This window comes from Lonchura striata, chromosome 2, assembly GCF_050655825.1.
Source record: "Lonchura striata isolate lonStrDom1 chromosome 2, ASM5065582v1, whole genome shotgun sequence".
In the NCBI taxonomy this organism is placed as follows: domain Eukaryota; kingdom Metazoa; phylum Chordata; class Aves; order Passeriformes; family Estrildidae; genus Lonchura; species Lonchura striata.
Window position 1 is genome coordinate 46,929,933 of NC_140704.1, and position 27,394 is coordinate 46,957,326.

Sequence of the window (27,394 nt, forward strand, 5' to 3'; positions counted from 1 at the left end):
AAGTGCCAAACCAAATTAATTCACTTTGGAAGCTGTTTTTACTTTTTCAAAATCAAAACCAGTAAAATGTAGTGTAAGGAATGCTAGAGGCCTAGGAATGAGGAATGTACAAATTAGACATGCTGCTCTGAATCAGTCATTTTCTATAACAACACTTTCTCAAAGGTGGTCAGAGAGAGGAAATGAGGAAAAACTAGGTAGATAAAGATGTAGGGTAGTTTTATATCCTGTAACTATCAATACTACACTGAGGCAGAAAGATGGCTGGTAAACAGCAAAAACAAAACAAAAAAACCAAAACAAAACAAAACAAAAATCAACAACAGCAACAAACCCCACACAGAAAATAATAAATAAAAAACCTTGATACCTGTTTATTTCGTGTATGAAGCACCCCTTAGCGCAGAATGCCACATAGAGTGTGTGGAAATCTCTGTGACTGTTTCATCCACATTAAAAACTTCTGAAATCCTTCAGGGACCAAGCTGCCATGGTGGAAAACAAAGTACTTCCTGCAGCGGAAAAATAATGATACAGAAAAGACCCAATTATGTTACAAAATTATTTGAAATTTATGTTGTATTCTTACCCTTAATACCACAAAGTCACTGTCAAAAGGATAGCTAAATAGTAATTTTTTTGGTTAATCCATGGTATTTTTCTTCTGAGTGAGTTTGCCAAAAATAAGGTACTTAAGCAGCAGGGTCCCAGATCTATTTGGCCCCCAAAGAACAGACATTTTCCACACCATCTCCTGGGCATCTCTGAAAATTCTACCAATTTGGCTCAAAATTTTAGCTGTGATATTCAGCTTAAAAGAAAGCATCCATAGAGCAAACACCATCTGTTTTGTTATGAATGCCTGTCTCATAGTCTGATTCCTGGGTACCTTATTTTGTGCCTGGACAAGGCTTTTCCAGGGCTGGGACTTTCATATCACCTTTCTATAGAGAGGGCTGCTCATCTTCTCCACAGGAGATCCCTGATGATGTCTCTCCTCTATGGGATTGCCTGTTTTCATCAAATTTCAGGAACAACCTACCTCTGAGATCTAGCTTTTTCTAGCTGGGTAGCCACCCAATCTGCCAAGTCCTGGAGTTACTGTGAGCGTGAGAAGGAGCAGACATCCATCCTCCCTTTCTCCATCCTTCCATCCTCAATTCCTAAAGAAACGGTGGAGAAAAATTACAAATGCGTTATGAGCAAAACAAACATGAAATTATCAAAGTAAAGAGGACAAAAAGATGTTTTAGGATGGGGAAGAACTATTCAGAGAGTGTTAGGGCTCCTGAATTAGAGAGAAGCTGAGGTAGTAGCTCTGAATTTTATCCCCATGGCTTTCCCATCTGCTTGCTTACAACTCCTGCCTCTCCATCCCAGTCCAGCCCAGCCAGAAGATGATCCATCATGCAACCTGCCTAAAGTGGGCTTTTAGCTGCTCTGGGTGCTCCCAATGCAGGAGAGACACAACCATACAATTCAAGAGAGGTTACCAATCCCCAGTGCCACTGTCTAGCAGGTTACCACAGTTTGGGTTTTTTGCTTCACAGCTCTTGAAGGGAGCCCTGGGAGCAAAAGGATGAGAGGGAAAGAAGGAAAGGGGGGAGAGAGTCTGCAGTGGGAGGAGGGGAAGAATGGAGTCATGCTCACAGCTTTTCACAGCTGAAAACAGACCCCACTGCTGGTAATGTGAGAGGGCTGAAGCAGGCGCCAAATGGATAAGGCTGTAGACAGTGGGACCAGAGCGCTGATACTTGCCAGTACCTGCAGATAGGAGACAAATAATTGGCACATGTTAAGAAAAGAAAAAAAAAAAAAAAGATAAACAAAAAAAAGAGAAAAGAAAAAAAAGCAGGGAAAAAAAAAAAAGGACCTGCAGAGAAAGACAGAGTTGTTAGACATCCGTATTTTCTAAATGTGTCTGGCAGGAGCCCCAGCAAGGAATTTAATCAGCAAGAGTTGTTTAAACTGGGCTTTGAAAACAAGCCCTGTGCTGCTAGTAATGAACTTCATATCATCTACAACTCCTGTTTGCTGACGACATTCAATTTGTTAATTCTGCAGCTGGTGATAGGGGTCAGATATGAAAGTGACGATTGTTTTTTGACGTCCCAACCCCTGCTCACATCTTTCTAATTAATCCTTTTAGGAGCCACCAGCAGATCAAGAGAAGTGTGGGGAGGGAGGGAGTGTGGGGAGGAGGAGAGACTTTTTTTTGTGCCTGGCCTGTGGCTCCTTGCCTCCCTCTGTGGCGGAAAGGAGACACAAGGGTATACCTGCTACTTGGTCCTATGGGCATGAGCTTTTATGGACGTCTTAGAAAACCTTAATGTTGGAACAGTAGGTGGCAAAAAAATAAAAATAATAAAAGAAGACTCACACAATCACAAAATAGGTAAGGTTGGAAGAGACCACAGTGCGTTACCCGGTCCAACCTCCCTACTCAAGTTGGGCCATTCTAGAGCACATTGCACAGGATTGTGTCTAGATGGTTGTTGAATATCTCCAGTGGAGAACACTCCACAACCTCTCTGGACAACTTGTGATAATGCATGCTCACTGCTCAGTAAAGAAGTTCTTCCTCATGGTCAGGTGGAGCTTCTTTTACATCCATTTCTGTTCCCTGCCTCTTGTCCTAGTGCTTGGCACCACTGAGAAAAGCCTGGAAACATCCTCTTGGTACCTTCTTTCAGATATTCATAGATATTGATGAGGGTCCATCTCAGTCATTTCCTCTTGAGGTTGAACAAGCCAAACCCCCTCAGCTTTTCCTCAAAAGAGAGATGCTCCAGTCACCCAATGATCCTTGTTGCCCTCCCACGGGCCTGCCCCATGAGCTCCAAGTCTCTCCTGTACTGAGGAGCCCAGAACTGGACACAGCACTCCAGGACTGAGTAGAGGGTCAGGGTGTCTTACCTCAACCTGCTGGCAATGCTCTTCATAATGTGCCCCAGAATACCACTGTGTTTCTTGGCCACAAGGGACCTGCCAGCTCAGGGATACCCTGTTCCCCACTGGGACTACCAGGACACTGGGACCACCAGCTTTTCTCCACAGACCTGCTTTCCAGAAGATAATGCCCCAGTCTAATGGGGTTACTTTTCCCCAGGTGCAGGACCCTGCATTTACATTTTTTGCATTTCAGACTGTCTTCTCTGCTTATCTCTTCAACCTGTTGAGGTCCTTCTCCCTAAAATAGCTCACTTTAAAATCTGGCAAGCAATTCATATTAACTATCTCCATGGGGAATGAGAAGGGTGTTGGAATTAGTAGAGGTAGGAAACCATTCTCCCACTATATTATCTTGCTGATATGGGGCTGGTGAGATACCCCTGCTTTAAAGAGCTGAGTGTGTACAAGCCACACAGAAATCCAGCAACTCTGTGCAGGCAGGTAAGAATGTCATCAAACAGAGGAGAAATCATGGCCCCAGGAGGAACCCAAGTGCACGCACACATGCGGGTACTGCAAGGGAATCGGGACCCACCGACAAGCACAGAGGCTCACAATGCACAGATGGCTTTAATGGAAACAGCAAAAGGGCAGGAGATGTTGCTGGCCTGCACAGCATGAGAACAGGAGTGCTTTGCAGATGCCAAAGTCCCCCTTCACTGAGTTTTTAACCTGGGAGCCTGAATGTCTTACCTAGAAAGTTATTTAGGATGTTGAATCTGCTGCAGTGACCACATGTGCCTTAGAGAGGGCCACCTGGCACATCAACCTAGATGTGGTGCAGTGAAGTCTGTGTTCATTTGAGGAGGACTTGCAAGGCAGAAGAGCCAGCAATCTCGAAGGCAGAAATTTTATAAAACATGAAAAATGTTAAAGTAGAAAACTGACTGGGTGACAAAATTTTAAGAAAGGAAGACCTGAGATAACACATAGAGATTGCTGGCATTGGGAAAAGTAGAAGAAAAGAAACTTGTTCTTGTTAGCACTAGGCTGAAAAAGAATTTTTTAATGGAAGAGTTTGGTTTTTCTTTCCCAGTCCACCTCAACACTGAGGTTTGGATTCACAGGAAATACACCAACATCATCAGCCTCCCTAGAGCTGGAGAGTCCTGGCAGAGGTTGCACCTGTTCTGGGTCAGAGCTGAAGAAACAGTTCCAAACACCTGTCCTCATACAATGATTCCCCAGAAGAATGCTAGGATGCTGGCACAGCTGGGTAAATGCATTTACCCATTTGCTCTGTTCCAATAGGATCTAACACTGAACCATTGGCTCATATGCAGGGGTCATGGCTCCTCTCAAGTAAATGGGGCTCTACCAGCTCATTCCAGCTGTGTATCCATTAGACCCTGCTTTTTCTGTGGACAAAAAGTGCAACCTGCTTATATGCTGTCAGTGCTCTTGTTTTCCTGCAGAAATTTTCACTTGACTCCCTTTATTAACCAAATACTGCTCTCAACCATTCTCATAATGGTTTACCCATCCAGTATAAACTTGCAGTAGCCAATATTGTGATGAGAAATCAACCACCTCCATAAATGTTTACCTTTTTTTAGCAGACTTTATCAGTATATATTAATTTGCACACAGAAAGGAGGTCTATTGCTCCTTCACTCCAGACTCTAAATGTCAGTAAAACACAGTTCTGCTCTTGGCATGCCTGGAACAAGACTAGCTTCAATTAAGTTGGACTAGTTTTAAATCAGTAGGCTCATGAGCATGCTTTGCCCTTATGGTGTCTCTTTAGTTTGTTCCAAACATTATGCAGGAAATCTAGGAAAATACTGGGGGTGGGGGGAGCTGTATGTTGTGATTAAATTGATGCAAAGATATTGTTAGAGGTGGAGGTATCTTCCTACTTGAGAATCACTGCTTTCCACAGGCAGGTAACTCACTATCAAAGCCTGCATGTAAAAGAAAAAGAGTATCAGAGGGCTGCCTGAGGTTCCTGGGAGATAGCAGCCCCAGAGGACAAAGAGCTCTGCTGCATCTGCTGATAATAGAGGACAAACAACTGGAAGGATGAAGCTGCATTGGGACATCAGCAATGAAAAAGATTTTCCCCATGAGATAAGCTGAAGACAAGAAAACAGAATTATAAATGCAGTGAAAAATGAGTAGAAGAGTCTGAATTTCTCAGGCTATTTAAAACATGCAGTTATTTTTTAATAGACTTTCACTTGTTGCATCTGTGAGCATGCAAGAGTGTATCTTTCACTCCTGCAAGATTTATAGGCTTAATTTAGCTGCTTATGAAAGACTCATTGGCCCTGAACATCTTTGCAAGTGGCTCATAGTACCCACTCTGCTTAGCCAGAAGCACAAAGCACTTAGCAAAAAACATTATCCTTTCCACTGTTTATGTTCAGCTCAAGCATATCTTAGCCCTTTTATTGTCTGTATGGTTAAGTCCTACAGGTACCCTGTCACATAAAAGACATACTGTTTATTATTCTAGTGTTAACAAAGTACTTGAGGGAAACAGTAATCTATTTTCAGTGGGGGAAAAAACCCAACCAAAGCAAATACAGCAAGAATTGCCAGCAACAAGAGGATCTTTTACATCTCAACCGACTGCAGAGGCATCCCCACACAAGCCTTGTGCAGGCAGTTGTGCCTTTCTAGCTGCATCTTAAACCACAGCTTTCAATTAATTATGGTTCTTTGCTCACTCTGCTATTCTTGCATGACTTTCCTCTGAAATCCAAAAAGTATTTTCTTCTATGAATTAGTTATGTGCATGGCTATGAATTCTCTTTTAGGGTGATAGTTCTGATTTTCTCAGCTCAGAAAAGGACTTTACATCAACCCAGAAAACCTTACACCATAAAGAATCTATTCCATGCATTATTATTATCTATTATAATAATATATTATATATTATCTATTATAATAATATATTATAATAATATATAATATATAATATATAATATATAATATATAATATATAATATATAATATATAATATATTATATATTATATATTATATATTATATATTATATATTATATATTATAGTATATTATATATATTCCATAATATATATGGAATAATATTATTATTCCATACAATTATCCACCCTGTGTTCTTAAATACTTTAGATCTTTTTACCAGGTATGTATCTGGCCACAATATGAGGTTTTAATACATGTGAAAATACATATTTAAAAAAAAACCCACACCCTGTCTCTGAGAAACACACACAAATAAAAAGCAAAGCATGTCTAGATTGAAAACAGCTAAAAGGAATAAAGTCAACAAGGACAGTGTTTAAGTAATCAACATTCCCAGATAGGTGATGTCAAAATGGTAATTATCTTTCCAGAGATGCCTGAAAATCTAAAGCAGGAGGAAAATATCCAAAGAACTGTATTTCACTGCTCTCACCCTGTGAGGGTACACAGTACATCTGGAATAATGTCCTCACAAAATGGTGTTCATCTTCGACAGCCCTCCAGAGCTCTATGGAAAGGGTGTAGGTGGTCCAAAGGGACACAATTACAAGCAAAGGAATAAAATTTAACACAGTAACATTTGCAGTGTTTATCAGAACAAATTCCCCAGCAATGAGACATAGCTGACATAAGGAAGTGTCCTTAAGGAATCAGCGGGCGCTCCATTAAAGGTTTTGCTAGATAAAGCAGGCCATGCTTCAACTTGGAAGGAAAAGTTTTCAAATGCTCTGATTTCTGCAACAGAGTGAAACGACAGAGACTCTACTGGGCAGAAAAGTTTCAAAAATGCCTTTAGGTCTCTGGCTTGTTTAGGCTACCTCTTGGAGAGAAACACAAAAGAATTAGACTGTATGAAAGCAGCATTATTCAGCAGGTGTTATCTTAGGCACTTTGGAACAATGTTACCCCCTTGTATTTAGAGTTTATGATTAATTATTTATATCTGCCCTGTCATGGAGGCTGTTTGAGGATGTTGCTGCAGTACAGGCCACCAAGAGCAGAGCCTCGGAGACTGTGGTTCAGTAAGAGAACACAGGACAGGGAGAATAAGGACAGGTACATGAAGATACGCACTGAGCTTTATAGATCCATGTTGAGGAATCTGAAAGCAGATTGATTTATGAAAAAAGCACTTAAATATCAGACCCTCACAGTGAAAAGAGTGCTTAGGATGCACAGCTTAGGAATTATGGATGGAAAGAATAACCAAATCAGTATTTTTAACTGTTTGTAACATTATGGGGAAAACAAAAAACCTTAATTCTCAGTGTGGGCAAACACCTATATGAGGGCCAGAATATATTAGGGACAGTCCTTGCTGCCCAAATGCTGTCAAAATCTTAATAATTAACATTATTGATAGACATCAGTTTTCAATACTAAGACTTTAATAATGCTGCACAGAAACCAATTTTCCAGGTTTTATTTATTCATCAATTTCCATCTCGAGACCACAGAGGTGCTGACAAGTGAAAAATGGGGAAATCAACAGAGAAACATCTTAAAACAATACCGTTGTTGTGCAGCACCACTGTCAGGGGATTATTGCCCTTCCCTGCTCCTGTAATGAGAGGTTTGACCTGTATTACACGGGCTGAAAAGGGACAAGTGACCCACGTACCAAGAGGCCCAACTCTCTCACCAGCAAGTGCCAATGCATTTTGCATTAGCACTTCTCACAAGGAGACCCTGAGTCCCAGTGCCAATGGGGCTAGGAGAGTGTGAAAAACCTCCAGAATATGCCTTCTCACAGTCTGACAGATAACTTGCCATGAAACCCAAAGATTTTCATGTCATCCAGGACTTAATAGCCCATATTATAATTCAAAGGAATGAGTTGCTGCTCACAGGTTACATAGACAATTCTTAAAACTTCTACTGAAAAGTTGTTTTTCTTAGGAGCACAGCATATTCTGTAAATCCACATAAAATATGATTCATTCAGCTGGTTTTAAAAACAAAAAAGAAAAATACCTACCTACTCAATATTTTCATTCTCTTGACTTTATTTTGCAAAAGAGTGGGTAATGAGAATAAAGCTGATGAAGATGCTTTAAAATAAAAATATTTTATTTAAAAATGAAAGGGATAACATGAAGGAGACTATTTTATCTCTAAATTTCAAGTCCAAGATGCTCTGAGCAAGCAGTGGTTGAGGACAAAGCTAAAGTAGTAGGTTTCTCTTTAAAGAAATGCAGACCAAGTAGTAAAATATAGACTGAAAATTAAAGTGCAAGAAGACAAAAATGCTTAAATTAGCCTGGGGAAGTCTATCTATCTAAGTCTTGCCTATATTAGACAGGGCTTGCTGGAAAAGAGAAAAGTGTAAAATTACCAGTAAGTTGCCCTACTGGAAGCACAACCTTATATTAGGAAAAAGGAGATTTTTGTCTGCTATAGCCCTATAAAGTTCCTTCAAGCAAGTAAGTCAAGCAGGAGAAAGGATTCAGCTTCTGCTGAACCATTTGCCTGCACCTGCAGTCTGATGGAGAATGGTGTTGACTTGGCTGGTAATGGCTAATATATTGGTATTCAGAGCTATCCTTGGCATTTTTGCACAGCCTGGGGAGGCAGTGCTGTGTTTCATAGATTGTATTTCAAAACAATACAATGTCCTGGGTGGCAGCATCTGATTTCTATACACTCTCTTTAAAAAAAAAAAAAAAAAATAGAGAGAAAAACATCTTTGCTTGAAGTTGAGGAGAAAATTGATTAAAAGTAAAATACTCAAGGGGAGGCAGCGATCCTGAGAAATAGGGGAAAGTGTAGATTGTAGCCTTCTGTGCTTTCACATGGACGGGTTTAAAACCCTCTCTCTCTCTAGAAGGTCCAGGTGCAAATTACCATTTCCACACCTCATCCTTCCCTAACTCACAGACACTGTAACTCAAATACAAATTTTGAGCATGGATCTAATGCCTTAAGGCCTTCCAAGGTCCTCTTGCCCAGTTGGCTCAGCACATTTGAAATGAGGTGGCTGTCTCTGCAAACAGACTCATGATTTTAAACTTTTCAAATCTGCACCTCTACCTCTAATACTTCCCCAAACCCCATTCCAAATCCTTTTTTAATTCATTGGAAAGAAGCTACAACAAATGCTTGCAGAATGCTGACCTAAAGCACAATTCTTCACCTGATTCTGCACCTTATAAACTTTAAATTTTTTCCACATGGCCTCTAATTTTGGGTTTCCAATAGAAATCTTGTACAGGCAGATTGCCCCATTTTGTGGCCAGTTCAATGCAGATGGCCAAGATAACTTATCCATTTCCTCCCAGTATCTGGTTTGGCCAATTCTCATTTAAGTCTTCCCAGCAGAGGGGATGCCCAAGATTGGTTAAAGAGAGTTAAGCATCCAAGTCTCTGTTTTCAACTGCTAATGCACACTGCTTGCAATTTGCCAAACTTAATCTAACAAGAAGGTGTCATTTTAGCCTCTTTAGGTCTCTTTGCCATTTATAAATAAAGAAGTCTATCACAGAAAATAAAACAGTGGGGGTTTTCAACAGTAATCTCCATTCAGGCAAAGTGGGAACTTTTTCCAGGACAATCTTGATTTTCTACTACCAAACTATGGGTCTCAGAATTATATTCTGCACTGCAGATTTCATATTTGTGGCCTGCAGTCACAGGAAACTTATCCTTGAAAAGTTAATTCAGTAGGACCGCAATATGGGACTTGCTGTTCAAAATAATAGGAAGAGAACATTTATTCTTTTCCATACTTACCATGGCTAAAATAAAGAATTAAAAAAATAAAATCAGTTTTATCTTCTGGAAATGTCAGATTTACTTTGTGTCCTTCAGAATTCATTGATTTCTCTCTTCTTCCCCTGGAGTAGTTGCCCAGACCTTTTCTGCCCATCTACACTTTCTCTGCCACAAGCTGAAGAAACATTCGCTATTAGCATGTCTCAGAGGTGCTAACCTAAAGAGACAATATTCATGACATAAAAAACCCCATACAGCCTCTTCTATCCTTTCTCATTCTTACTTTTCAGGAGACAGGGAGCAGAAGAGGGATTTCTACATGGTATTGTTTCAGCTTACTATGAAGAAAATCCTTGATTCTTTATGTGTGCTTGGAAGCCTATAGTAATCATATTATTCCAGGGTCCTTATTGCTGGTTAATGGAATTCTTTTAATATTGACCCAAGTTTCTATTAAATAGATTTGCATTGATCTGGTGATGTATAGAGCTCAAGTAAGTCTATCTATGTGTAAGCAAATTAAAAGCCTTAAGCCTATACAGCCAAACTGTATAATCCCATGCTGAAAAATTGATTCTCTGATACTCTCCTGGGGATGTTTTTTTTTTCTTTTTAGGTAAAGAAACACCTTCCATTTCTTCGACAGAAAGAAAAATATCACAAATATTTCACATTCAAAAAATACAGTCCAAAATCACCAGAATAAGTGTTTGTAATTAGAAACTGTACCATGCACTGGATAACACACCACTGACAATTCAGCAGTTATAATGAAAATATGAATTATGTTGAATACCATAAATTATGTTGCTACAGCATCACTCATCATTGCTTTCCAGCCTGAGCATAGAGTTTGATATTTTTGAAACAATATGTCTACCACAGCCTTGCTGTCACCAAATTCAATACCAGCATCACCCAGACCGTCCTCCTTTGAAATCAAACTGGTCTCAGTGTGCCTTTTCCCTGTCCTGTAATAAAATCACCAAACACATAGATCTCAAAACACTTAGTAAATTACACTCTCCTGGTTGTGTATGTGCAGTAGTATTGAAGACGCACCCATGAAACCTGTGGCAATAGCAATAATATCTACAAATCTGCATGACAGTCTCCAGCCACCACCATGGGTGTTCAGGGCCACTGAATGTGAGGATGGGCACAGGGGAGGGAGCAGCAGGAGTTCACATGGGTGGTTTCCCAAGGCACCATGCTGCAGTGTGGCTTATCTCACCTCTAGCAACAACTGCACTCGCTTTGAAGTCTCTCTTCTAAAAGAAGGCACCAGTACTGTTCTCCTCTTTTCTCTCCCACCATGTCCATTAATAACATTCATTAATTAACCAGGAGATAATCCATCTTCACTATCAAACCTATGGTTCAGAAAGCAGCCAAGGAGCAGGAAGACATATACATATACCCAAATAAGTAGGATGTCTTCAATCTTATTTCCACATTAAATTAGACTAAAATAATCATAAAGCTTAATTCAATTTCTCAGTTCCTGTTTCACACACATTTTAGCCCTCCAGCACAACTGTACTAAAGGTATTCTTTGTCTAATGTATTACAGGCTACTAGCACAACTCTCAAAAAAACACAACCATATCCAAGGTGCCCAACTGCATATAAAGACGAATCCACACTTTGGAAATCCAGACATAGCACCTATAATTTGGAGGCCATTCTTATATTACCCAGTAAATACATGTATATGCCTCCACTGTGCACTTATAATGTGTGAGCAGCATGAGTAAAAAAAACCCACAAAAGCCTGCCAAAAAACAGTGGTCAGGATGGCAGAGTTCATGCAGTGTGTTTAATGGGGATGAAGGATGAGTGCTTTCTCGATGCTTACCTTACTGAGTGGGATCTGTTCAAGAAAAGATAGGTAGTAAGTAAAAAAACACCTTTTTAGAAATGCTCATTAACATCAAACACTGATCAATAATCTTCAAAACCTCCCCATTATAAGCATGAACAACTACAGCTTTGCAAACTGAAGTAGGTCTTGGTAGATGTGAAGATTTTCTCACTGGAAGAGCCGTATCTGCTGTTACCCTGTGTACAAGCACTTTCATCACTTACCAATATCCAAAAGAGCATATCAGCAAACCCAGATATTTTTAGTTAGGGTATTGCATGCTGTGAACCTTGCATGTATTTCAAGGAATGTTTTTAGTACTTGTTATTCTGATTCACACTAGGCTGAGACCCAACCTAGCCTCTATTCTGTTCATGCCACCTTTCTGCTGGAGGAGTTTTGAATGCCAGTTTTCTTTTGATGGACTTTCCTTGTGCTTCAATAGGAGTAGTGCAACACCTTGCTTTCATAATGAAGTAATGTGCTTACTTCTCCATGAATTCTCAGACATACACAATTATAAAGTGCTAAAACAGCTGCATGAACTTGCTTTGGGGTGACAAAAGTGAAAGCCTCCAGATCATCACCAGCTCTAGAGAGTTAGCAGAATGAATAAATTACATCCCTGCATCAAAGGAAACCCACTGCCCACCAGGACCTCAGTGCTACATTATGACTGTCTTAAAACCAGTGAAAACTTAATGGGATGCTATAGAAAAATTACCGTCATGGGTCCTTAAGAATCATTTTATCACAAAAGCAGTAAATTCTTGTCTGCACAGAGAAAAAGACCCTTGCCTCTTGCTCCCTACTAATGGTAGGCATCACCTGCTATGTGGTTACCTGCAGAATTTCCAGGGAGTGTGGTATGCAAACATCTCTTTCTTCAGGTGCAGGAGTCAAACTGAAAACAAAGGCTCGTAGTATGCCTGATCCCTTTGCAAAATGAGGGGCTACATCAGCTGGCTGTGGAACCCCCATGGTTGGGACATGCTCCTGGGTCCTGCCTACCTCAATCTTCTGCCCCAGCCCTGAGCTGGAAGGTGACCTGCAGGAAACTCACAAAAAGCCATTACTGTGTTGTGTCAGCTCAGAAAACCGCAACAGGGCCAGGCAGGGGCGGAAAAAGCCTGGAGAGGAAATCAAGGAAATTCACTTTGGCAGAAACTAGCAAAGCCTTTTTCTGAATGTTAACTATCTAATTTAATGAAGTCTAGAGATCAGTAGAGACAATTGTCACTGCCAGCTTTGATGCCAATCACAACTCTGGAACACAAGCCAGTGAATGCATCCAACATACAATGGTGAAAACAAACAACAACAAAAAAAAAACAAGGCAAGGATTTGACCCTGTGTTCTCATGATCCTTTAAGAAGAAATATCACATTTCAAAACTATGGGGGAAAAAAATCTTCCCAGTCAGAGCAAGTCAGCAAAGAAAAGGAAACAGAAATCACATGGCAAAAAACGACAGAACTATAATTTCTCTGTCAGTCTGTAGTGCCCTTAGGGCTGTCAGTGGGAACACTTGTGGGCTGAAAACCTCTATGTGGGGTGGAAAATTAGGGAAGATTTCTCTAATCCCCATCAGAGAAGCAGGCCTGAAGTTTTTCCTTGTGGGCAGCTGTAAGTCTTCTGTGCTTTCATGGGAGTTCTGTCTCCGGGACACGCTTCTCCCGTGCAATTGGGTTCCCACTATCCTCAGCTCCATCACTCCCTTCACCTTATTCTTAAGAAGGCATTCGGTGAAGGAGACATTTTGCATCTCTGCTAAGTACATAAAAACAAACTCCAAACCTCTGTGCATAAAAGGCACAACTAAGCAAATTAATATACTCTGATTTCTTTCAAGCAGGTTTTTCCATAGAGACTTGCAACAGAGGAAAATTAGAACCATTAGGTTTGGAAAAGACCTGCAATATCCAGTCCAACATTTGAATATCACCATGCCCACTAAACCATATCACAAAATGACACTTAATACTCAGTTTTGAACACACCCAGGGATGGTGAATTCCCGCTTTTTCCTGAAAATACGTAGATCTATAGCTCTCACTCTTATGGGTAAACAACAGTTAACATATAATTCTGGACAATCTGCTCCTTCCCAAGCTGAAAGACTGAACTATTTATTCTCTCATCCTCTTGAGCCATCCTTTCTTCTCTGAAAATGGGCTCTGGGAAAACTCCATAAGGGAGAATGGCCTTTTATATCCCCTCTAAAATATCAGGCATTTTAAGTGTGCCCATTTTTTGCTTTACATGACTTTTTCATACCTATATCTTCATCAGAATAGTCACACTATGAGAAATTCTGATGCTACTAAAAATGTCCTTAGGGTGACACCATACAATCTAAGAGGTTTGCAGGAAATTTCTACCAGGCATGCAAACACAGAGGGTGATTTGGTGATGGATTTCTCTGAGGGTACAGTTCTTACCTTGTACTCAGTTAGTCTTGGAGAAATCCTGTCACAATGCAAAAACATCCATACTCTCTCTTGCATGCAAGAGAAATATGAGATCCCAAACTATTCTGCTTGACTTTTGTTTGCTTTCTTCTCTGTCTTTTCACCCAAGCTGTAGACCTGAAAACCAAATCATATGATCAGACTTCAGCAGACGCAATCCCACCAGGCCAGTCATACATTTCCATAAAAGCTATACAAGGAATATCCCAGTCCTGGCAGAATTTAGGAGGTTATAGGACAAGGCACTGGAAACCATTTTGTCTGAAAGGCACTGAAAACTTTTTGTCAGCTGTGAAGCTGTCAAACAGTTGGACTAGATGGTCATTACAGGTCCCTTTTGGCTGGACTATACTATACTATACTATACTATACTATACTATACTATACTATACTATACTATACTATTCTATGCCATTCTTCCTAGTATTTCCTCCTTTTCCTAGAAGTGCACATCAAGGCAGACACACTGATGCACTAGGTACAGCTACTGGGCATTCCTCATGCCTCTTCTGCCTTTCAGCTCCCAGGGACTAATCTCATGGTACACCTCTCTACTTAGGCCATGGCAGAAACCAACCTTGCAGCCCAGAGACAATTCCTATTAACTGTTCTCTCTCTGCAGACCAGGGATAATTTCCATGAGGCCATACAGTGAGGACTGGGGACACAAACTCAGTTTTGGGGGGATACAATGGGTGGTTTCTGCAGCCACAGCCTGGATAAAAGCCAAAGAGTAACCAGAGCCACAAGCTGGCCTGGCCTGGCCAAAGGACCAGCATGGGAACACAAGCTTTGAAAAGTGGAGGCTACACTGGTGTGGTGGAAAGGTTGGTCATTCTCAGATCTAGAAAATTCAGACATGTGCCCAAAGCAGAGCCAGGCAAGTGACAACTCTTCCAAATGGCAAAAAATAGCCCTCTTCTGCTATCACTGTCATACTCCCCTTCCCCACTGAAACCAACTTGCATAGATCTTCTGTTAAACACACCAATTTGTTGTGTTTATCATGGGATACAAAATGCATTTCAACCAAAATATTAACTTTCCACAGCTCACTTGTGCCACTGATCTTTTGCTGAGGAAAGGGAGAGTAGAGCTCAGCTGGATGGGACATACATCAATTACCTAGTCCAAATGCCTGACCACAAGTTGAGGGCATCATCCAACTGCCTTTTAAACACCAACAGGTTTGGGACATTGACACTCTCTCCAGGAAGCCTGCACTAGGGTTTGGCACTGTCTCAATAGATATGTTTCCTCAGGTCAACTCCAAACTTTCCCTGATGGAGGCAGATTTGAACCTGATGTTGTCCCTCAGCCTTCTTCTCACCAAACTAGACAAACCCTGTCCTCAGCCACTCTTCACAGTGCATGTCTTCCAGCCCTCTCACATCTTTGGTACCCTCTTCTGAATCCCTTCAAGGACCTTCATATCCTTTTTAAGTTTGGGGGCTTGGAACTACACACAATACCTAAGGTGAGGCTGCATCAGTATCAAACACAGTGGGATAATCCTCTCTTTTGACCAGCTGGTTGTGTTATGTTTGATGCACTCCGGGATGAGGTTTGCCCTCCTGGATGCGAGGGCATGCACTGCTGGCTCCTATTGAGGCTTCTGTCAGCCAGCACCCCCAGCCCTTTTTCTGTGGGGTTGCTCTCCAGCCACTTCTCACCAAATTTGGACTTTTGTCCACCTGTACTTGTTCTTGTACAGGTTTGTGCCACTAATAATTTGCCAGTGCTCCAATCCATCCAGATCCCTCTGCAAGGGCTCTTGTCCCTCAAGAGATTCAACATGCTGGTGACTTCCTGCCAGACATTTATAGCCCCAGTCATTTCAGCCCTTTGAGAGCTCTGCCCTCCAGTCAGTTCTCCACCTAGTGTAATGTCTCCCTGTTCATCTTGCACAATGTCTGGACAAGTTGTCCAGAAGGATGCTGTGATGGACACTATAAAGAGTTACTTAAAATCCAGAAAAACTACATCCACTGCTGTCCTTTCATCCACTAGGCAGGTGACCTAATCACAGAAGGATACTAAATTAATTAAACAAGACTTTTCTCTTGTGAACTAGAGTTGGCTGTGTCTGATGAATACATTTTTTCTTTAAATGTCTTCCAGCAGCACCCATTATGGTACTTTTTCCAGGTACTGGAGCTTAGACTAACAGTCTGCAGTTTCCTGAGTCTTTCCTCATGCCCTTTTTCTAGGTTGTATTAACACTGGCTAGATTCCTGCCAGCAAGAATCTTCCCAGACTCCCAAGATATTTGGTAGATGATTGAGAGGTTCCTGCTATAATATCCACAAACTCCATTACTCCAAAATGAAGCCAATCAAAACTCCATGGACTTGTAAACATTCAGCTGATATTGCTGGTTTCTTATAAGATCATTATCCACAAAAGGAAAGTCACTGCTTGCATACTCACAATCCTCTGGTTCAGGGCACCAGGCAGCCCAAGGTAAATCAGCATTATTAGAGACTGAGACAACTGAAAGTGTTGTGTTTGCTTTTTCTTTATGCCTATTAGTCGGGTGCCCATCTTCAACAAGGATCTTGGCTGAGCAATAGATAATAGGCACCATGATGCCTGCTTTGCCTTCTGTGTCTCTGATACTCACCCAGAAGCTCTCAATCACATCATCTAACATTAAAGGCTGTTCAGTCAAATCTCTCCCTTACAGGTGTTGCAACTCCTACACCTCATGTGCCCTGTCTATCCCTCCTGAATAGCCCAAAGCCATTAATCCCATTTGCTTATCTTACTTTGTGAGAAGATTCTCAGATCTTATCTAAAATCCTAGAAAATCTCCTTTCCCTTTAGGATTTAGCATTTTGGGTAGTGAAAGAGTAAGGAGTAATATTATTCTTCTCATTTTGTACATTGATGATAAAATTGGTACGTACATTCAGACCATGTAAAAAAGGACATTTATACCATATACATTTATTTCACTGTTGTGATGTCAGAAAGAGAAAAAAAAGGGGATTGTTCCCTCTGTACAAACTTCATAGAGATGTAGACCCCAAGATGTTATGGTGAGGTCTACTTGGAATTAAGTTCTGGATTTTTTTCTGCTCTTTACTCTATTTCCACCTTGCACTTTAATAGTTCTTTTCCTCGTTTGGCACAGGAAAACACTTATTTCTACTACATATCCTTTCAGAACTTGAGTCTGTGTGAAGGAAAAGTTTATGTTTTACCTCTTTCATCTCAGAAATACGGACCTGTGTCAGGACTTAGATCCCTCAGCTTTGTTATCCTGTTTCATGCATGCTTTCCAAACTTTGGTGATGAGGGCCCAAAATTCAGCATTGTGCCCCACTGAGGTGTGGAAATCTTCTTGGCAGTCTTTCCACTCCTCTCTCGAAGTTAACTCACTGTACCATTGTTGTGACTGCCTCGGTCATATCACCTGCATGTTGTGGGTCACAGAAGCCCCTAGTCTATGAGAGGAACTGAACTTTATCAAAGCAGATTTGCTTTTTTTTTCCATTGGCTGCATTCAAATCCTATATACATTTCTTTACCTCCAAAAAAACAGAGATATCTTGGATCAAAGGGCAATTCTCCATATAATATGAGAAGAGTCTCAATAAGAAAGTTTCTTACCTTAAAGACATAATTGGTGAAATATATAGTGTCACAGTACCCATCAGTATTGACAGTTCTCAGTCATTTGCATTACAAACCAGAGTACTGAAAAGAAATTGGAATTAGGCTGTTACGTCCTTTGTATTGAAGGCAGCTTTAGCACAGAATGTATCAACTCATGTACACTAATAATTTTCTTAACTGAATTTGATCTTGACATACTCAAATGAACAGAGTTGAAATTATGGTGGATACAAACAAAACTAGAAAAAAAATAGCTCTAAAGACAGGGGAAAAGTTGTTCTGGCTATTCATATTCTCAAGCAATATCTGTCCAAACTAGCCCGGTTCACATCACATCATCAGATGTTTTGGATTGAGTGAACCTATCTTATAAATAGTGCTTCTTATATTTTAGGTTGGCAGGACTAAGAGGGGAGATAATTCTCTGCAATGACAGCAGAATAGTATGCGCTAGAAGAGAGGAAGCTGAGGTATATCTGTTGGGTTAACTTATAAAACCAGCTTTGTAAAGTTGCAGTGAGATTTACATATATTTACTTTAGCAATTATGTGAGTAGAGAGTTTCTGGATCACTGATACTGTCATAGCTAAATGTTGCAAATTTGGCCTTTCAGAGACTTGGCCAAGGGAAATCTAGAGAGCAGGTAGGTTTGCTGCTGCCATTGGAAAGCCACACCAGAACACCCCTACCTTCTATATCCAATTTCCAGCCAAACTCTTTTATGATCATCTGTTCTTAATTTTATTTTAGGCTAAACAACAATTTTTCCTCATTGCTTTTTGCTCCTCTCATGTACACAGACAGTCATTCCAGCCTCTTCACAGATTTTTGTGACCCTGTAAATGCTGTCCTTGCAGTCCCCTCTCCAAAGGTTTTTATTTGTCTGGGCACACTATCTGTCCTGTCCTCCTGTGCTCATGGGTGTCTAGGGCCATGTGCAATATTTCCTATGAGGTTGCACTGATGCTTTGCCCAGGAGCAATGCTTTGCTTTTACTTCCTCTGCTGGAAATGGATCACCTGCATTGAACCTGATGGATCACCTGATCATGAACCTAAGCTGTGTTTCCCTGTATTTTATGTTTTCACAGATTACCACGTGAGTATTCATGAGTAATCCTGTCATTAACTGTCACTATTATTTGTCCTCAGCATCATGTTCCAAGAGAGTTTTCAGGCACCAGGAAAGCTAATTTCTGGAACAGACTCAACTCCTACAATGGGGTGGGAAGCAAAAATCCTAACTAGTTTTAAAACTCAGGCTGATAAATGAAGAGGAGCATGTGATATGAATGCCTGAAATATCAGGATTCTGGACCTCATGATCTGTGAGGACCTTCCCTATCCCAAGTCCAGAATTACTAAATATAATATACGATAAAGTCACTGAAAATATCTAGCTAATCACTCACATGCCAATAGCATTTTAGGTAGAATTTTGAAAAGCAAGAAGATGAGTACCTAAGTCCCTTCAGCCCCTATAGAAGTCTCAAGATGCTTTTTAATTACACTTATTCCTATTTACAGTATTGACTACAGAACTACATTCACATAGAAAGTTCTTGTTTCCTGACATTTGTACACTGAATGAGCATAACAGAAAGTCAAAAAAGGCAAAGACTAAAAAAGGACTATCTATGTTTTAAACACTCAGAAATTAGAAGAAAGGGGATAGTTGAAATTCTGCAGAGTTGCAAAAGCCAGAAACTGATCTCAACATTCCCAATTCTCTCTGCAAGGCCTAATTTGTGTGAACATTTCCTTTCCTGTGTAGTGCATCCACTGGTGAGTGAGTCAGAGGAGACTGAATCAGGAAGCACATTTTCCATTCAGATCTGAAACCACTTGGCTCCAAGGTAGTCAATCTCTGTTGCATAAAGCAGACATAGAAAACAAGAACAGTCCTGAGGAAGTTGTCTCTTGTATTCTCCATTTTTCTTGCTATTCCTCAGTTGTCTCATTATTCCATTAGAATAAAACAACTATTAAAATGAAAGCATCATTTAGGACAACATTTTCTAAAAAGCCTACGTAAGTTCAAACATTATTTTGAGGCATATGTTACTTGATCCAGTGAAGATACTGAAGACATTAATTATAACCTAAATATAATACAAAATGAAGAAATGCAATACAAACACAGAACCAAACACTGCTCTCCCTGTTCAGTCCCTACCTACCCTCCCTGGGTACCTGTGGTTGATTTTCAGGTTTTTCAGGTTCATGTACAAATCCTGGAGCATCGCAATGTTGGCTTGATGTCTGCCACATCCCTATGCTCATCTCGGCTTCAAAATTTAAGTATTTGACCCCCTCCTTGAGGTGGGGAGGACCGAGATGCCCAGATCACACCTATATACACACCAGCAATATAAGGCTGTCAAAGAAATAAAGAATTTCCATGGCAGCCTAGTGGTTACAATAATCAGGTTGGCAATCCAAAAACACAGTATAAATATTACAGACCTAAACTCAAATCCCTCCTCTGACTGAGGCAATATTTGTGCCCCACCACAGCATACCTCATCCCAGAGCTTCCCATGTAGCACAAAAGGGGACATTTTCTTTCTTCAAATGTTCAGTTCAATAAAAAATCCTAATTCTTCAATTGAAAACTGCAAGACCAAATCTTGGCCCCTGCAATAAGGATGGTCTGTGTATTATCCAGCAAGCAGTTCAGCATGGTGCTTACATTTCTTTGTACATATGATCTCAAATTACTCCTGAAAATGGAACTTGAATGTTTTTGACAATTCTGTCTTTTTTTAGCTACTTAAAAGATTTTTTAATTCAACTAAAAGTCTTTACTTATTGTGTCAGTGAGTTCCACAGATTAACTATATGTGACATAAAAGGGCATTTTCTCTACCATTTTAAAATTTATTGCCTTTTAATTTAATTAGGTATCCTCCTGTGTCTCTTTCATAAGACAGGATAAATAGAAGCACCTGCTGACCTTCTTTATGCCATACATTATTTTATATACCTTTGTCATGTCACTTCTTATTAGTCTCTTTATTAAACTAAATAGCTGGAATCTTTTTAATCTCTCGTATTATATGATACTTTCCAACCTGTAAACATTTGCTTTGCCCTTTCTGAAAAGTTCTTGGATATTCAGATCTCTCTAGGTAATCATTTAAAAGTAACATATAATTTACAATAATTTAATCTTTAGTAAGTTGTACACTGTTTACACAACTAGGTTCCTTCTATCCTTTCTGCAGATTTATCAGGAAAACAATGCCTTTAGGAATAGTCTGTTGGCAGCAATATTTGCAAACATGAGAGACTAAGCTCAACTTCAAATGGTTCATGTATTTGGGGCAATACTTCAGGGTGTAGCCCAGCTTAGGTCTGGTTTTACATTCACAATTCGTTTGAGAGCATAGTCAAATCCATCCCACACGCACCTCTGCAACGTCAATGCCCAGAGTGTACTTCAGGTGACCTTACTAGACCTTAATGTAGCACCTTCTGCCAAGTTTCTTCTCAATGAGTGCAGGCTGGTGATTGCATTTCCTCTTCATGGAGGTGAGCCCCAGCCAGCAGCTTGCAACGGGAAGTCGCAGCACTCGGCACGAGCAACTGACCCTGCACTGCCGGCTCAGGTTCCTGCTGTTGATGGAAACTAGAAGAGATAATCTCCAGTTTCCATATCTGAGCAATCGCATTTGCTAAACAGATAGAAATTCGTGCAAGCATTGAATGGATGTCTCAGTATATCATCAGTGACAAAATGTCCTGTGCAGTTCAGGAGCTTGAGAGTTGTCAGAGCTTTCTCATATCTTCCAAATATTTTTTGGTTCACAGTATCATTTTTAGCAGGCAGGCAGAGTAGGTGAGTTGCTAGCTCCACTGCAGAATAATTTCTACCACCAGCACACAGGAGAATAAAACAGAGGTGTTCTCTGATGTAGTTCAACAGTGGCATTGGAAGGAATTAACACCAGGTATTATAACCCCTTGTCTGCATTTAGACAGCATTCATTCTTCACCCCAGAGAGGTCTCACCACTATCATCACATTTGGTTTAGGGTTCAGACTCTATTCTTGAACACCAAGATTTAAACATTACAATCTTTCTGTCCATTTGACTCATAAAGACAATTCCCTTTAATTTTCCTTACACCTCCCCTGCCTTCTCAGGGCCTGATATTTTGTGCCACATCAGGGCACCCAATCTGCTCGGCCCAGAGAGAGGAACTCCAACATTTCTCTAAACATTTGCTTTGCTAACGGTAAGCAGCCACAATGCCTGTTCATCCCACACTAACAGCTTCGGCTCTGCAGGTGCTAGAAAGAAAATTAGTGAAAACAGTACCTCTCTTTTTTCCTTAAATGGAAATACTTGCTTTTTCCACACCCACAAAAAGCTGAAAGCTCTGCTTTACTTCAGTTGCCTAACGTCAGGCACCCTAATATCACTGGCAATGCCATAGGTAGTGGCAAAACCCATGGCAGTTTGGGAGGTGCAATACAGAAAGTATGACAGACCCTCAGGCTTCTGAACAGCTCCTTGACACCAGCTGCTGCAGCCCAGGGCAACCCAAGCAGCAATTATTAGGCACTCACATTGAGCCTTTGCTCTCAAATATAAGTCGTAAAATAAGTCCTATAATAAATATAAGTTCCAAATAAAAAAATATATTTAGTGAAAAGTGACTGACTATTCACCATCCAGCTGTCTTCAGACCCAGCATGTTAAAGAGCATGTGATCACGATGATTGCTTTCTAAACACAACACCCCTGGAACAGGAAAATAAAGAAATAGCTCAATCTCACTTGCGTGGTGTTTCTAAAGTGAAAGCACTCCCGAAATTTTGTAGGAAAACAGAGCCATCTACAGGGGAAAATCTTCTTGTTTGGCGAGAAGAGAAATCTGATGAAGCAACGCATGACCCTGTTAGACAACACAAAGGCAGGACCAGACAAACGCTGTGTTGCCAGCAGAGTGACAGAGGGTACAGAAATAGATTCTGTATAATAGGATTTTTTTGAATCAAGTATCTCAGGCCCCCTTTCTTTCATAGTTTTTAGCAAATCATCTCCATGAGCATCCAAGCAAGGCTATACCTAACTTAGTTTCCCAGTGACTACCTCTTCACGTTCCAGTTACTAGTAATGGCTGGAAGAGCCTTTTATTGGTACACGCCTTGCACACCTACCCAGGAGACAGGCTGCAAGACAAAGCAGGCTACTAGACAAAATCAGTGCAACATCTGAGGCTGCAGTCCCACACCATGTTTTGGTTCCCAGCTCCTTTCCATCAGCACTCTGCCCCTTAGTTACCTGAACATGACTTTGCTGTATCAGACACATCCAAGCTGTACCTAACATAGTTGGCTACAGAAGATGTAAAACAACTTAGCCTTCCTGCAGTACAATGGAAAACAGAAATGACTGGCACTTTTTTTTTTTTTATTAATGGTGTGTGTTCAATTCCCTGCTTGTGGCAAAAGCAAACAGTAGCTACAAATCTGAAGTCTCACCAACATGAGGGAATGGGAATGGCTCCTTAATGCCTCTTTGCTTCCATGGAAAAGGGATTTTGGGGCAGAAATCTTCTTAATTGATTTTCCTCTTGTTTGACTGAACCACTACATGTCTGCAACCAGAGAGACAGAAGGGAAGGGAAAGAAGACTGAAAACAGTGCTGAAAACAGTGCATGACTGGCTCAGGTTATCTGGAAGCCTTAAGAAACTGTAGCAGAGCAGCTACTTAAAGTGCTATACTAGGAAATGCAAGGTCTTCAGTGTCAGGGATTGCTATAACTTTGGGAAAGAGCTCTAAGACTTTCCCCACAGCCAGATGATAAAAAATAGGGGTTTTAATGTTAACACAGGAACCTCCATACTTAGCTGGATTAAGCCAATTAAATGGCACAAAATCAATCTTTCTTTAAATACTTAAAAGCAGAGCAAGAATTAGGTTGAGCAAACCTCCCTAATTGATTTCCATTTCTGTAATGACTGATTTATGTGATATATAAAGTCCAGTTTCATATCTAGTTGGACTTCTAAATGTTTGCATGTTCTTACTTATTCAATCATTCTCTTGTAGGATTATTATTTTAAACTCATCCAGACTTGAGCTTTTTGTGTTATTAGAAAAAAATTATACAGACTTACCTTTGGCAGAATTTAATAATAGTTTTAATTCAATTAAATATAATTGAATTACTTTAAATGCATCCTGCAATTTTATAGGTACCGACTGAGCAGTACAGTCAATGGAACAAAGTCATCAGTGTAACAGTATAACTTTGAGTTTTAATATTGTTGATACAGGTCATAGTATAGGAAACTAGGACTTTTGTGTGTAGAAAAGGTTTTCTTTGGCCTAGATAGTCTCATTTCTGTCTCAAAAAGAACAATGGTTGTGCCTTGTATTTTATATCTTCCATCTGGTTCAGATATCACACATGGAGATACCAAGCAATGACCCTCATGAGGTGGCTGTTGACTTTAGTGGGAGCTGGGTGGTGTGGGAGGGTAAGAAAGGAGTATCATGCATATGAGCTGTCTGGAGCCCTGCTAGTGCAGGACAGCTTGGGCCTACCACTCTCCTAGGCCAATTATATCTGAAGACAAAACTAATGCAAGATATTTTGAAACATTTTTGAAAATATTTCATTGCTCTTTCTTCTGTTTTAACAATAAGTTTAAATGAAAAACACATGGCAATCAATTAGCCACAGACTGTAAACTCTCCCAGACAAGGGCTGTTCTTTTTGTGTATACATACAGAGTGAGATATGTTTCTGTTAATTTTAACTATCTAGGACCTGTGTCTACTCTAAAGCAGTTGCCCAGGCGCCTGCTGAACTCTTTGCAGAGTGTCCTTGCTAAGCAATCCACCCCATCTATCTTTGATGACATATCCTTTAGGATTATGGAAAAGTTTTGCTTTGACTCACATTTAGTCCTTTCCTCATACAACTAAAAGTATAGTTTTAACTTCTTCTCTTTGCTTTGCCATCCACTCAGCCCTAGTCTTGCAGTGTCAGTAGGTGGAGGGCAGAGGATCTCCCGTGTCAGGATGGCACTCTTGCATTCCTGCTATTCCCCTCTTGGTTAAAATCAGCTCTCCTGAAAAGGGAAGAGGGAAAAGAGGGAAGTGCAAAGAGAGTTTTTGGGACTAACGAAAAGGGGAGTGAGTTGTGGAGGAAGAACACTACAAGTAAGAAAAATACAGATGTTAGAAGACAAACAAGTATCTCTAAAAGAGGAATGAGTCCTGGAAGAGAAGGACATATTTTGTGGAAATATGGTGCAAAATCAGATATTATAAAAAGCCATGGCTGAAAGAAGAGCAAAGTGTAAAGTCAGACTTGTGTGAAGTCTGGCAAATGGGTTAATCACTGAACTTTTTACCCATGCATTTAAATCCTTTTTGTTCCTATTCTTTGATAAAAGTGAGCAGCAGCTATTTTAGTCACCACAATATTATTTCATGGCCAGAAATCTCCACTGGAGAAAAGGTCAGTTGGCTTCAAAGGCACAAATGAGTGAAAGAAGTCAATAAAGCTATATTAAATACCAACAGCTGTTTCACTCAGTATCCTAAACTTGGTTAAAGCATTCAACTTCCCTTGACTGTTACTTTTTTCCTAAAGGGATAAATATAAATCTAACTTAAATTTCTCATTTTTATAGGCTGCAGTGCCATTTTCAGCTGAATGTAAAATATTTATGCAGGGAGAAACTCACAGAAGACAGGCTTGATACTTGACTCTGAATTTCTATGAGAAGAATACATAATTTCTTCAGGTAATGGGAAGATAAACCCAGTATTTCTATTAGAAAATAGCAAAGAAAAAGCATAAAAATAGAAGTAAGTTACAAGGCACATTGTCTTCATAAGAACATAAGTGTACATTCAGGATAAGTGCAGGAAAGGGACTTGTTTCAAAGATACTTGCTAGTAAGAGGAGGAGAGGAAAGAAGTAATCTAAGGGATTATCTGCACCAGATAAAAGCTCTTGGATAAACTCCCATGCCTATTAACAGCTCATCTCCAAGAAAACATAGTGGAGCCCACAGATAGGGCAAAAATGTGTGTTTACCTCATATAAAATTTTCTCCCAGGCTCTTCCAGTAAGAGTAGAAGTAGATGAAGGAATCTGTGGGGAAGAGATCTGCAGGGCTTCCCATCTTCTACCTTAAAGCTCAATTCTTCCTTCTGCTCTGAGCTCTGCAAGCCCAAGTCTTGCTCTCCACATTCATGCTTTGTGTAAAAGCAGGAGGGGAAATTAACTCACAGTGTACCTAGGGAAGGTTGTCAGTGCTGGGGGAAGAAACTGGGAGACAACATTTTCTGCCTCTCTGTGACTGGCCCACATAATGGCTCGCTCTGGCTCAGAGTCTCAGGTTTTTTGAAACACCCAGTGAGTTCTTCAGTCTGACATGCAAATCTAACTTCCAGTGCTGGCAATTCCACTGCACAGCCCTGAGGAGACGCCTCTACATTGCAGCTTCAGCTCACGTCTGGCTCCATACACCAAGTTTGTTGCTAGCTTGGCGGGACTGCCACAGATCCTCATTGGCCCTCTGTGGGGTAAAGAGAAGAAGAGGTGTTATAAAGGCATGAGGGGAGGTTTCTCCCTGAGTTCTCTCAACTGGATTCCCCTCTTCCGAGTATGTTATCACAACATAGCACAGTAAGGATCTAGACATACAACATTTGCCTACCAGGCACTTTCCTTACCACACCAGTTGATAGTAAAAGGGTTTTAAAATCATAGGGATTTGGGGAGTTAGAAGGAAAGTTAGGCTTAGCAGGCCCTGGGAAAATACCCTGGGAAAGCGTAGGCCTTGTACTTGTTAGAAGTGCACCTGTGTAGCTAGTATATGATAAATGATATAATTGTTAAATGTGATGATTGTGTAGTAATTAAATATAACTACTGTTTAATCATGAGAATAATCATGAGAAACTGTGGTCAGGGGCTTGAGAAAGATCATGAGAAACTCATGCTTGAATAAGGTCAATATATACAATAGAACAATATATGTTTAATAATTAATATGTAAGTTGTATAACAATAGAATATAAAATACATTCAGCTTGAAGCCATGTCGGAGTCAGATTTGGGCCTGTACCCCTGATTCACAGAGCTCTTCAATAAAGGCACCTGCATATAATCATATCCCATGATTATATGTGTTCCTGAATGCTAACACAGTCACTGTGCTCAGTGGGCATCCACAAAGCCAAGTACCATAGGGACAAATGCTGTTTGCTAAGCATACTTAAAAGGACAGAAACTCAGCTGGGATGAATGAGTACAGCTTCCACAGAGTATGTGAGTCTGCCTGGATGCAGAACTTTATCATTTCAGTGCTACATCTCAGGCAGACTTTGGGATGGGGAGATGCACTTCTCTACCACCTTGTCCCACTGAGCAGCTGGGAGAGTAGCAGCAATCCAGCACTTATTTCACACACAAGTAGTACCTGCTAGCCAGGATGGAAATTTCACATTTAGTTTAAGGTTTGTTTAACATTACTTCAATAGCAGGTTTATGGTACAACATTCCCTTAAGGGTTTTCTTTGTATTTCCCTGGTGCCTTGAATCAAATACTCACTTCAGGCAAAATGGGAGAATCAGTCACCTATTGGTGTCAAATGGGTCTGCATGGGACACCTAAATGCTACTTCTGTGACTAAGTTACAGCAATTCCTAAGAGCAAAATTAAATAACACCTGTGCCTGTATATGCAAGCAACAATTCTTGCTGGTTTGATAGGTGGTCTTCCTGATCAAAGAAATTTCCTGAAAATTTTTTCAGTCTCATGGGTAGAGATCAGCCCTGTGT

At 40.4% G+C, this 27,394-nt stretch overlaps 1 long non-coding RNA gene across 2 annotated transcripts; it reads right to left on the reverse strand.

Annotated features, from left to right (window-relative positions):
- On the reverse strand, positions 1–26,923 carry LOC146768219 (uncharacterized). Of its 2 annotated transcripts, XR_014952216.1 has the most exons (4): positions 13,922–26,923; positions 1,651–1,764; positions 1,043–1,163; positions 1–512 (listed from the first exon to the last, which is right to left on the reverse strand). It is a non-coding gene; the product is annotated as an uncharacterized LOC146768219 (long non-coding RNA). The 2 variants fall into 2 exon arrangements; XR_014952215.1 differs by having other exon boundaries at positions 1,043–1,764.
- Positions 26,924–27,394: the final 471 nt, after the last annotated feature.